Consider the following 12,788-nt stretch of genomic DNA (forward strand, 5'->3'; position numbering starts at 1 on the left):
AATACCTTCGGGTGTTAAAGGGGGGGTGTTAGGGGACAGGATGGTTCGTTTTAGGGAGGTAAGGGGGTGGTTGGATGGTAAGCTAGGAATTTAGCAACGAAGTTGTTGTTCAAGCGCACACTCCGGCAAGACTATATGCATTAGATGAATGGATGAATGGATGGTTGGATGCAAGCACGAGGAAATCAACCCTCAGAACGGGCCATATAGAACGGTACAATTGACGGCTCTTTAAAAGAATGCCCATACGAGGCTGGATTCGCACCCCCACCGACACCATTTCCATCTCCCTGCCAACGAAAGACAAAAAACACTGAATCTTCATTCTACCGTATTCCGACACGCTAGCCTGCACCCTCTCCTTCGTGTTATCTCACCCTTTTTCTCCCTCGCTCTGCCTCGAACCGTCTTTCTTCAACCAGCAGACGTGTATCTGTCTTCTTCAGTGGCTGGCAAACTCTGTCCCTTTGCTTTCCCTAAAGCAGCTCGCAATTCGCGATCGCAATTTTCAATTTCCGCCGACTTTTCAATTAGACTAAGAGGTGCCGCTTCTCGCCGCGCCTATGCCGCCTTCTTCACGGTGAGAGTATCCCATCATCACCCACCCCTTAAAAAAGAGAGAAAAAAAAAAATACAAGCTTGTGCCCCTTCTCGTGTACCAACACAGCGCATCGAGAACATCGTCGAGGATTGAAGAGCGAGAATCATCCTCTTCCCGCTTGCTGAACCGACCGAGTTGCGCCGATGCCGAGCTGCCGCGAACCGACGAGATGAAAATCTGTCTCGTTGGAATTGGTTCGTTGCGACGAATCTCTTACCTAACCCGATGCAATAATATATATATATATCTATATTTTAAAATTGGGACATCTTTACCAGTGGAATTTTGTACTAAATATTTGTAATTAATTTTAATAAGGCGATATAAATAAATATTTATAATCCTATGGTGTTTAATGATTTTCCTAATGGTTTCTGATCACTACTATGTATTATTCAAAAAAATCGGCAGACCTCTGGGCGAACGAAACTGAACGAAAAGCATTCTTTGGGAGATCTTGAAGAGAATCGAAACGCCAACAGACAGTACGTCGAGTCGTTGATTCCTGGTCGGAAGATAGGGACAGGGAAGTAATAGATAGGTTTGTAATCCATCGAGAGCTCGAGGCGTTTGGGAATGAGATATTTTGGATGGGGCTGGCGATATCGGCAGTCGGCGAATGAAATGGCGCGTCTCTCGATCCTCGACGTGCCCTGGGGTGCCTGCTGCCGAATCGAGCCGCAATCCACCCCTTACCACCCCCGTTGCACGCTCGCCATACCCGTGGCTGAACTTGTCTTCGCCAAGACGGATCTTCTCTGTCACTTCAAGTATCTGTCGCTTTGATGCGGCATCTGTATTCTTCCAGCTGCTCGTTTCAGCTTCCTTAACCCTTTCGCTACGACTGCTTCCCGACAGAAAATGCTTAATACATAAATATACACCTAGAATCATTTTTATTATATTTTTTGTTTTCTTCATTTATCTACGATTGAAAAATATTATTTCTACCTGAACTGAATTCGTACTTCGCAGTTAGGCTATTGACTGTGTAATAAGTAGAAATGTCAAAGCGGTTTAACGATAGCCTCCAAAGTTCCATACGGATTGGAACTTTCATTACCGGTGGAATCGAAAATTCGCCAGAGAACGGTAACCGACTCCCGATTTTAATGCCCGTAAAAATGACAACAATGACAGTCGTTCAGCTTCACATTCCAATGTCGTTGCGCCCGGGGCAAGAGCCCCGGCTGAATGGGATCCTCCATTCTCTTCATCGTGATAACCGTACCCTCGGCAATCTCGATAACTGTCCATGTTCATGGAAACTGAAGCTTTCAGGCTTGCTTTCCATCCGATCGTGGATCAAACCTAACAGCTCTGTCAATATTTTCAACCGCAATTTATCATAACGCTTGTAATCAGAATATTTATCACGTTGACTGCCATATCATCCACATTTAAGTGATGCTGTTAAAACTATAAGTTAAAGCTATGGATCGACCCAATAAACACTTTGCTTTTGACGTTACAGTCAAAATTTATGAAGAAGAAGGAAAATATTCGGTGGAAAATTCGTCGGTTCTTCGATGAACCATCTCGATATCTGACGTCGGTCTAGTAAAAAGGAACAGGGAAAGCGAGTTTTTAATTTGGCGCGTGTCACGTGACAAGCTGGGACGACCGGTAGAAGAGGATTCGAGGAGGAAGCGAGCGGGCAGCCAGATGAATTCCTCGCATTGTCTGCGTTTCAATGGATATGCGCCCGACTCTCTATTCCTTCTCAGTTTTTTGGCCGTTATTTTCGGTGACAAATATTATCGTGTCGAACAATGTGATCATCTTCGTTGAATGGTCTCCGTGGTGCGGTGACGTTCCCGCATGGTCGGTAATCTTCGACATTGTTTCTACGGAAGCCTGCCCGCGGCCATATTGGAATTGCTAATGTTCCAGTCTGCTGCTACCTGATGAGAGAACGTAGCATTGCGGATTGCTTTTAGGGATGGGATCAAGTATACACCGACTAATATTGATGCCGCGTTGATAACGTTCGAATCCTTTTAATGATTCTTTTGAAAAAATTAAAAAGTAGATGCGTTTTCAAAACTGTTCCTAAATTTTTGAAATAACTCAATTATTAATTTAATTCTAAAGTTTTCTTTTACGATATTTCATTAATCTCGTAGAATTTTTATAGATATACGTTTGACTGAGAGATTGTTTAACCATGAATTATCCTGAAATCCAGGTAAAATGTTCAGTGAATCGGTTTCACTCGAAACGGATATTAAAAAATCGAAGGACCGCGTATTAAAATAACGCACGGTTGCAGGTAAATTCAGGAACGGAAGTATGGGTGGTTCACTTTATAAAACATTGGCTTAACCAACCGTGAATAAATGTATGCGCCGAGGCAGATGAACACGAAAAAAAGAGTCAGCGCAACATTGAATACGCGTGTTTTTCCTTTTTTTTTTTTTTTTTTTTTTTTTATATATCCAACAATAGATATCGCTTGCATATCCGTGAAATTCAGCCGTCACGCGGTACTTAGCGAAATGATCAGCGGGAACAGAGGGCAATATCGAAATTATTGTGAGCGTCGCATGGATTTGAATATTTCCACGCCAATATCGTCATAAGCTCCAACAGTCATGGAAAATGCACGATTTTACTTTTCATAATTTCATTCTTAAATAATTATATTTTGCATCATTGAACATAAAATCTAATTCTTTCTAAATTCAAATCAAGTCTGAATTAAAATCTTGATAAAGAACATGGTCTATAAAGCAACGAAAACTTAGCTAAGGATTTGACCCAGGAAAATGGGAAAATCCAAATGACTTTACGTTTAGAGGTAGGAGAGGAACAAAGTCGGGTCTGATTCAGATGGAATCGGCAAATAAAAGAGTTGTAAATAAGAGATAAAAGAAGTCGGTAGAGGAGAGTGTCTGGAAAGAGTGGTCGTGTCTCGTCGAAACAAAGTACACTTTTATTGGGTACATAAGGGAGACGTTGGCAGACCAAAAATCCCCATTTATAGCTTATAAATGATTTCAACTCCCCACCCGTAGAGATGTATTAACCCCTGTTTAGGTGGCTGTCACGTGAACGTACACGCAATGCGTGTAAAAGAGTAGGACATCTAGGAGAGCACGTGTCTGCAAATGTGCCGCACCTTTTAAGGAACTATAAAGAGCGCGGCTAACATTTTGACCCGAAAGTCTAGTAAATATTTTCTTGGGGAAAAGGGAATAGTAAAAGTAAGATTGCTTTTGATCTGGAGAAAGAGAATTGAGAAACTACGTTCTAAGGGATACTTTTTCCTTTCTATTTTACAATATTATTTTATTATATATTATCAAACTTGTAAATAATTAATGAACGGATTATTTTGTATCATAAAGTGCTGCACCCCTTTTATGAATGAGCAATTTAGCTGCACAATTTTTAATGAACTTTTGTAAGTTCGTCTATACAGACGCACGCAAAACAATAAAAGGGGGTATACAATTTTGCTGTGAGAGCAAATTCTGTATCGACGCGGAAGGAAGTTCTCGAACATAGAAACACGAAGCAGAAGACGTCCCGTCATAAAAACCTTACGACCATATTATTGCGTACATATCCCAGCGGCGCGTGAGAATACCAAGAACCGGAAGTAATCATCCGAAAAAGCAGCTGGAGCAAAGGCAATAATAACAGAAATCTACGAACAAAGATAAAATGCATCAGAGGATACAAGTGCACCAGTTCGCTGTTAAACAAAGAACGAATTCACCGGCGTTCTGTTGACTTTAGGAGTGGCATATCGTTAAACAGGGGCCATTCTATCAAGGCGGCACGTTTAAAAGCAAATTCCCCATAAAGTCTTATCTGGCCCAAAATAAGGATAACCAATTTCCTGTGCCTAGTGTGAACCGACTACACCTGCTTCCAAAACTGTTTCTTAATACGATACAAGCTGCAATAACATTTAGATAAAGGGTTGCACCAGGATCGACCTCCGGTATTTCGCCTCGGATGCAGACACGCTGGTCGTCCTTCCTGAAAACCAAAAAAAAAAAGGAAGGATGAAGAAACGTCAAAACCGAAACCTCGAATAATTTCCATCGCGCGAGCACGTTTTCGTTTGTCACCGGTTCCAAAACACGACATCGCGTTTACACGGTGGGAAACTGAATGTGGGGTGAGGTGGGGTAAGGGTGCAGAGGGTGGTGGGACAGCGTCGTCGACGCGTGTAGCACGTAGGTTGATAGCCAAAAGCAGTGGTTGGCAGGACAGGGGAACGTGTCACGCGATCCGTGAGTAATTCGCACGAGCCGAGGCCCGAGCCTGCCTGCCTGCTTAACAGAGTGTTATAATCTATTTACGTTAACATTACCAACGTTTAACGTGGTTGCTTCGCATCCCCGGGGTTAGAGAAAGGGGTTGGTTGGTAGGAAGCAGTTAGAAGGGGTAGGTGTATCGTCCTCGCTCTCTCTCTCTCTCTCTGTCTCTCTCTCTCAGCCGGATTCTACTCCTCTCTTTGGTTACCTCTGCAGCAGACAGCACTCAAGAATTGTCGCAGCCACGTTAGGGCTTTTGGAAACAAGCGTTAATTCGTGCGGTCGTTCGCTTTCCCGTTAATCGTGATCTCGTGCATCACCCTGTACATCTCACTTGCCGTTTCACTGCGTACGACCTAAACCCTACTGACTGCAGGAACAGTTAAAATAAACGAGAAATTAATAAAAGCTTCAGAACCCTGAAGATTTCGTTGAAACGCCATCTTCTTCTGGTAGGTTCGCAAACCACTGGAATAAACTTAAAACCTAACATTAACTGTCCTGAGACTGCACCTCATCAGCAATGGGTTAACGTGACCTCTGCAGCTGAGGAAGGGGATAAACTCTGAATTACACTATTCGAAGCGTATTAGACGCACACAATGACCGACAAGTTGAAGTAACGGAGGCCATTGTACGGTAACATAGGTTAACCAGTTGGTCCGTGAATGGATTACGGGCATTCGGGTGCATGGTACAAGGTAGAAACACGTACGTTTCGTTTGAACGAGCCTGTAGGCAAAGAGGCCTCCGAGCGTGTACATCCACGCTTGGCATATGCACGACAATACGGGCTAAATGCCCAGCTCCAAGCAAACCGGCAACTAACTCCGACGAAACGTCCTGAAACTTTAGATGCGATTATCTGGAGGTTATGTCGTAACAATTATGGGGCTGCCACTCCGCGGAATCAGGCGACTGCTAACTTGTTTGCCGCGCGCCCACCTATTGTCCTTCTGTCGCAAATAATTTTCGGCCACGCGGGCTAATGGACAAACTGCTAAGTATTACGGCAGAAATCATTCGTATCGTTCTAATTTGAAAAATTTCATTTCTACCCTAAACTAGCAACCCTTACTCAACGACTGAATCTTTCTTCTAATATCAAAGTTCGAACGGCTGAATCCACAAAAGAGACTTCCTTTGTATATAAAAAGCGTGGCAAAGAAAAGGAACGACGAGCTGCCACGTCGATAAAAATCCCTGTCCGACGATTGTAAAATTTTATAGTCGCGGGGAATAAAGATGGTATCGCGGCGGTCGAAAGCAGGACCTCTTGTCGTTATCGGTACGCACGAAGGGGAAACTTTAATATTTGGCTGTCTACGGATTTGGTGGCGGTGGTGGGGTCGTAGGAGGAAGAAGGAAGCGACGGGCCACTCTCAATGCGTTCGGCTACGATAAGCGAAAAGGTAGATATAGAGAAGGGCACTGTCGAGCTCGACAAATAAAATCTGAACAACCTGCTGCTTCGTTGTTTACCGAAGGATACGTGCGGCATTAACGACAGGTGGAAGGGGCTGCAGGGAAAATCAAATACGCGACGATAACGGAACGACTCCCAGGTGGTGTCAGCGATTTTTTTTTTGTGGATCCACCAAATCTGCGATGGAACTGAATATGCACATAGGTCAGCGATAAATTTATGCACCATCGTGTATCCTCCGTTCGTTTCAGATTAAACGTACTAATATACTAATTATCCAAGTGGACACGCAATGCTGCTTTAACTTTCAAATTTATCCATTTCTTAGCTGGAAGAATACTCGAAGATATTTTCACGCAACATGGTAAAAGAAAAAGGAAAGAAACGGCGCCGAATGAAATCGGATGTGACCGCGTTTCTTCGTATATTACACAAAGCTCACCCCTTCCTTCCGGCGAGGCTCCCTCGTGCCGAGAGCGATATAAGCAGCACGTGTGCGATGCGGTCGTCATACGTGGTGGTTCGTGGTAATGCGTGCGCGGAGAAAGAGGGACGTGTCGCAGCATGGTTGAGAATTACTCGACGAACCTCCTTTCGGTCCTTCCCTCCTCCCCCTCGCGAATTATACGATTCACCTGGTTCCTATTTTACGACGTTTATATTACATCGTGCACCGCTGCTGGATCCTTGCCTGCCCCACGCTCCTCCACGCTAACTCGCGTTTCAACTTTTCCTTCGCGTTCATTTTATCACCGTGGAAATGAAGCTTCCGAAATTTAAGAACCTCTGTATTTTGTTGACTCCTGTAACTGATCGAATAAATAAACGTGAATTAATAAATAATACAAAATATCAGTAATCAAAAAACTTAAGGGAGATTAGCTCAAAAACACTGTGCTTCTAATTTCTTAAAAGGAAAATAATCACTTTCAAAGATTTCCAGTCCTAAACTCATTCAGAAAATTATTTACGGCTGCCGTAACCCTTGAAGCAGATGGTGGTCGAGTGGTTGCTACTAGCTAAAGACCCTTCATGTTTATGTACACAGACGATCGCCACGACCTATGACACTGTTTAGTCTAGTTCAGGGTCGTGTCGGTAAATAGACTATGATCTCCGCCTCTATTTTTCTAAGGCTACAAACTACAGATGTTTAACGATATCGACCTGGTCTAATTGCTTACGACACATTCTAAGAAGGCATTTTGGTATTTTGAAAAATTTCTAGAAACACTTGACGGAAGAAGAACGATGTTTTAATGCGTCTCGTGCAAGCTGTTTTCATAAAATCAGTGGGAACGAGGAACATTCATACGAGGCAATTCAAGGAGTCGGCAGACTGTGTAACGTGTTCAAGTTATGCAGTGTTCCGTGGCAGTTGGTTTGATTAAATCTTATTAAATAAACCCTATGTATATACAGTGAGCGTAGAAAATATTCGCAAAGCAATGCAATTTATCAACTAATTTTTATAAATAAATAGTTAATTTTTATGCAAATTTATATTGTAGATGTCGGTTTGTCATTGGATATGATTATTAAATTTTTCTTATTAATTTTAAATTAATTTAACTATTAAATACTAACATAATTAACACTCGTATATTTGTGAATTATTTTCATTAACTTTCCCTCATTATTTCAATATCTGTGGTTTAAAACTGATTGCTGTAAGAACACTTTTCACACTCACTGTACGTTGCAGTTTGTAATTACTTTGATATACGATAAACGTATAAGAAGTTACATGGAAATATAATTTATTGTTAATCAGATAACCGGTCAACAGTTGCATCTCGCATGGAGGATGTCTGTGTATTTGAACCATTTTGATACATTTTTGTTTGTGATAATAACGAATGATAAAATACATTTTAAGGGTAATGTAATACTTGACGAGAATATTATAAATGTTATTTCAGATTTTTTTTCAGATACAGTCTGTTAAGTAAAATATGTTACGTGAATGATTTATTAAGGGGTTATGAAAGAGTGCTTGTTAATAATAACAAATTGTACCTAGTTTAAAACATTCAATGTAATTTAAATATTAAATATTTTTACCAAAATATAAGAGTACTATATTTCTAAAATCTCTACCTAAGAGATAAGGTTATATACGATTAATAGGCCATTTCTCCATGATGGAAGATCGATATAACCACAGTTTCGTGTGTGTTCGGCTACTAATGCGTGATACCGTATAGATTGTTGTTAATGGGAGTTATAAGGACGCATTAGCCTGATAAATAGTAATGGAGTTTATTGGCGGAAGATCAGAAAATATGACGACCCTGGCTCGCGTCTCCCCTTTTTCTTGCCCCGTGCGGCATACCGTTGCTCTTTCTTGGGGTCTACCCTGGCTGAGACCATAAGCACGTATATATGGACCTCGACTTTATTATATTTGCTGACCATAAGGAGGCTCCATCGGCTATTTCCGTGAAATACGGCTTTTTCAGGGTTTCCGCGATCATTCTCTCGTTTTGTTCTCCTATTTAACTCCGTCCTTAGAGAACAACTATTATTTAAAATGATTCATTGAAACGGAGAAAGAATTTTCATTACCCTCATTTTCTAATCGAAAAAGAAAATAGACAAACGAGATATTAGCTGTGAAACGATATTTTGTTTCACAGACAAATTACCTACAGAATTATCACGATTTCGTTTCGACGTTCTTTCTTCAACAGAGACAAATACTCGCGCAGGGAAAACCATGAAGGGTGGAAACTCGTTCGATGATTAAAACGTCGTTCCATATCGGTAATCATGGCGTTATTCAGTACGGTTCGACCGAAAAAAAAAAAAGATAGGGTGGTCCAGAGGGACGACGGTGGGGGAGGAAACAAGAGACAATTAACAGTACATACGGCGAGTACACAATACCTTTTCCCAAACGGCTCGATGTGAACTGCACACTTGTTGCTTATCTGTGCTACGGCGTAGACATGTCTGTAACACGTTAGGATAACATGTTTAACATGGTAGATAGCTACTTATCAGTTGGTCTTGTTTGCGCCTCGCCATAAAGCGTGTTATAAAGTCCAGACAGAATGTCACGGTGTCCTATAAATTACCAAAAGTGTTTTCTTTCTTCTTTCTTTTTTTCTCAAACATAAACCTTGCTGAGCGACCAAGTTTGAATTTCTTTTGCTTGCAAAATGCCGAGATTCGTTTTTACTTGCACGGTATATTTAATTGTATGCACGTATTGAGGTAAAAATGTAAATTTTTCCGCCCGACCTAATATGCAAGATAGGGTGTAAAGAATCATAACGAACGGTGACCAATAGTGTAAACGTAAGGGAAATAATGGCTAGATACGTATCGGGCAAGCGCTGCACGTAATGACGAGCACGAATGCACGTAACATGGACGCGTACGATCCAACTCGGTACGGATATCACAGTGGGCGCACATGTGCATCGGTGATGTTTCGAGGTAGAACGATTTCGCAGCGTCGAATTGCGCGGCACCGGCTGCACCTGCACTAGACGCCTATTGCACAAATCATACGCATTATTGACTACCATTGTATTTCTCCGACCAAAGCGTCCACGAGACGCGGCATTGTCCTCCTAGCGTGCTCATCTTCCTTTCGATCGGTGTTACCAAATAAACCCGAAGAATCCTGTTCATCGAGCGCTTATGGAAAATTTTAAGTAATCCAACAGCTTCCATTTCGTTTTGTCAAAACACGTAGAATCATTAAACGAATCAGTTAACGACGAGTCGCGTCAGCAGGAGGGCTGATACGAATAAATAAACTTCCCTCCGCAGAAGTCTGCTGGAAAGAAAAGCATAACCAGATCTGTGACTTGCAAAGTCGAGACGATATCGAGTACCCTTCGAGTGTTCGTTTCTAGAGGGTCGGTTCGAACGGTTCTGAACGGAAAAGCCGGTCAGACACTTCATGTTTTAAACAGACTCAGACAGGTCTGGCGCCAGCTACCGAAACTTGAAAGTTGTAGTCGAGACCACGAGGGACGTGGACCACTTTCACTGACGTTTCGAATGGCCACCCTGAATCCTTTTACTACACATGTTACTGTTCTTTGAGGGCCTCCTACGAGAGGACACACAGAAGTGTCACCGTTTTGATTTAGCGACACAATTTTTTTTTATCTGTATACATATGTACAGGACGAGTCATGCAATTGAAATGATTTATATCTCGAGTTTGGTTCAAGGAAAAAGAAATTAAATGAGGTACAAATGTCTATCTTACGTATCGTGTTAATTCAAAGCTAAGGCTTTAATCGGTGAAGTTAGCCTTGATGCAGCCCGACATACATACACCGGTCCCAGCAATTGCTAGCTGAACAACAAACGCGACAGACGTTCGACGATCGTGCAGCACACACGTATAGCACGCGTAAAGCGATTGAACGGCGAATGATTCAATTAGTCAGACCAATGAGTTTGTCAGGTGCTACTCTGTGCTGTGGTGCACGACGCGTAAGGGCTCAAATTGGATTTGATTTAACGCCGCGCATATTGCTGCACATTACACAGTAGAAATATCGCAGATCTATCACGCACCATTCAATCGATTGTGTTTCTCGACAAAGAAACGGACGATGCTTTCCTAATTTTTTAAATTAATTACAAATTGAAAAATCATAGTACAGCGTTTTGCATCGTCAATTCAAGGACGTATAAGTCATAGACACCCACGAGTTAATACAAATCCGCCTTAAGTCGTAGACATCTGAAAAATTATAATCGGTTTCTGCAAGTGGGACTGACTTAATTAAATGGCTTAAATCCTGAGGTCGATACAGAGGTCGCGGGAAAAAGATATTTCAACTGGATTAAGGATGTAAGCTTTAGGAGAAAAAAAAGGTTGAAGAAGGAGGCTGCTTGTTGCCGGCAGCGGTATAAATTCTAATGTGGCGGCATTATAATTGCGTGGTTTACGTTCGCCACCGGCCAAGGGTTGCGCCCAGGCCAAATTAGCGACGATCATTATTTATGTTTCGCGAGGAAAAGGGGTTAAAATGGCCACTCGTTATGTACTGTACAGCTTCTCTAACGTGGAATTGTTATACTCGAGAAGGGAACCTCGTGTTAAGAAAATTATTTATGCAAATGACAGAGTTACCAAATTAAGATACAGTCTCGTCTTTCAGCTACCTGAGTGAACAAGGGTCGGAGCATTTGTTTGTCGAGTGGACACTTGATTTTTCAAGGAATAATTAAATATACGTATAAATGCATAAATAAATTAAAAAAAAGGACATCAGAACAGAGTGAAGGTCTTCTAGGTTTCAGCTTATTAATTAAGGGGTTAAGGTAAAGTGATTTGAAGAGGTAACGTTATCAGCCGTTCAAAGCCGAAAGAAATACAGAGAGATCAGAAGCTGGGATAAATCGAAGTCAAGAGCAGCCCTAACCTGTCTCAAACGAGACAGGGGGCTTCCGCGTTGACTTAAGAAAACTACCAGCCCTTCGTGGACGTTTCAAGTGGCACCGACTCTGTCATGTTTACACGAGATCCTCGTATACCCGATACAACCCCTCACTAAACTAGATGATGTTTGTTTAAAGTCCCTCCCCAAAGATCCTCCTGATAGAATAGACGTCGATTCATAGTATCTGAAGGGTCTTTGTAATCCTAAATAAATGAAATTATACATCTATACAAATAATAAAAAAAACCGATTGGATGATATTAAACTTGATAATTACAACTTGGGTTCAATTGAACGTTTTATCTTGATATTTTCTTCCTTTTATCCCAACTATATTCCACCACTTGTTAATGAAATTTAACTGACCGGTCCAATATTTCCTCGGCATACGGTAATTATCCGAACGCGCAACTCGTACGTACGGGAATGCGATGCAATGATCCCGATTGTCCTGGTGCTGGTCGAAACGATGGACCGGTCATCGGTGCGGAACGAGGGCAGGAACGATCCACACGTCCGATGGCTGGGTTTGGCGGTGAGCACACGCACGCTGTGCACCGGAGGCGCCGCGACGCTGCATCAATGCACTTTCCACGTTTCGCGAACGCGTTCGTGCCACGTTGATCGCAACGGCATCGAAGATAGGGGAATAGGATACATATAATTATAGAGGGACCGTGCTCCATTTCACACGTCACACACCGCGTGACCGCGTCATACGGGCAACGCCTCGGCATAAGCTTCGCATGCGGTCCCTGCGTTCACGCAACGGCAATGTTCGTCAAATTATTTATTTTGCCTTCCAATTAAGTGTTCCATTTATAACGGAAAAGGATGGTGTTAAAAATCGGAAAATTTTGGTACTCGTCATTCTTTTACAGAATGATCCTACATGTACCAAGGATTTGACAGAATTTAATTTATTTAATTACTATTGTTACTTTTGTAGAAAGAGAAATTACAGATATCTAAGCTTCAATAAAGTCAAGTATTATGAAATGAAATATCATGAAAGACGAAAGAATTCTTTGTTACCTACTAATAGTAAATTCAATAGCATTGTTGAATATTCA

General features: G+C 41.9%; 1 long non-coding RNA gene across 2 annotated transcripts; it reads right to left on the reverse strand.

Annotated features, from left to right (window-relative positions):
- Positions 1–3,563: 3,563 nt before the first annotated feature.
- Positions 3,564–12,288, reverse strand: LOC117612085 (uncharacterized). Of its 2 annotated transcripts, none has more exons than XR_004583295.2 (3): positions 12,138–12,288; positions 6,741–7,107; positions 3,564–4,591 (listed from the first exon to the last, which is right to left on the reverse strand). It is a non-coding gene; the product is annotated as an uncharacterized LOC117612085 (long non-coding RNA). The 2 variants fall into 2 exon arrangements; XR_004583296.2 differs by having other exon boundaries at positions 12,082–12,288.
- Positions 12,289–12,788: the final 500 nt, after the last annotated feature.

Source organism: Osmia lignaria, chromosome 15 (genome assembly GCF_051020975.1).
Source record: "Osmia lignaria lignaria isolate PbOS001 chromosome 15, iyOsmLign1, whole genome shotgun sequence".
Classification (NCBI taxonomy): Eukaryota; Metazoa; Arthropoda; class Insecta; order Hymenoptera; family Megachilidae; genus Osmia; species Osmia lignaria.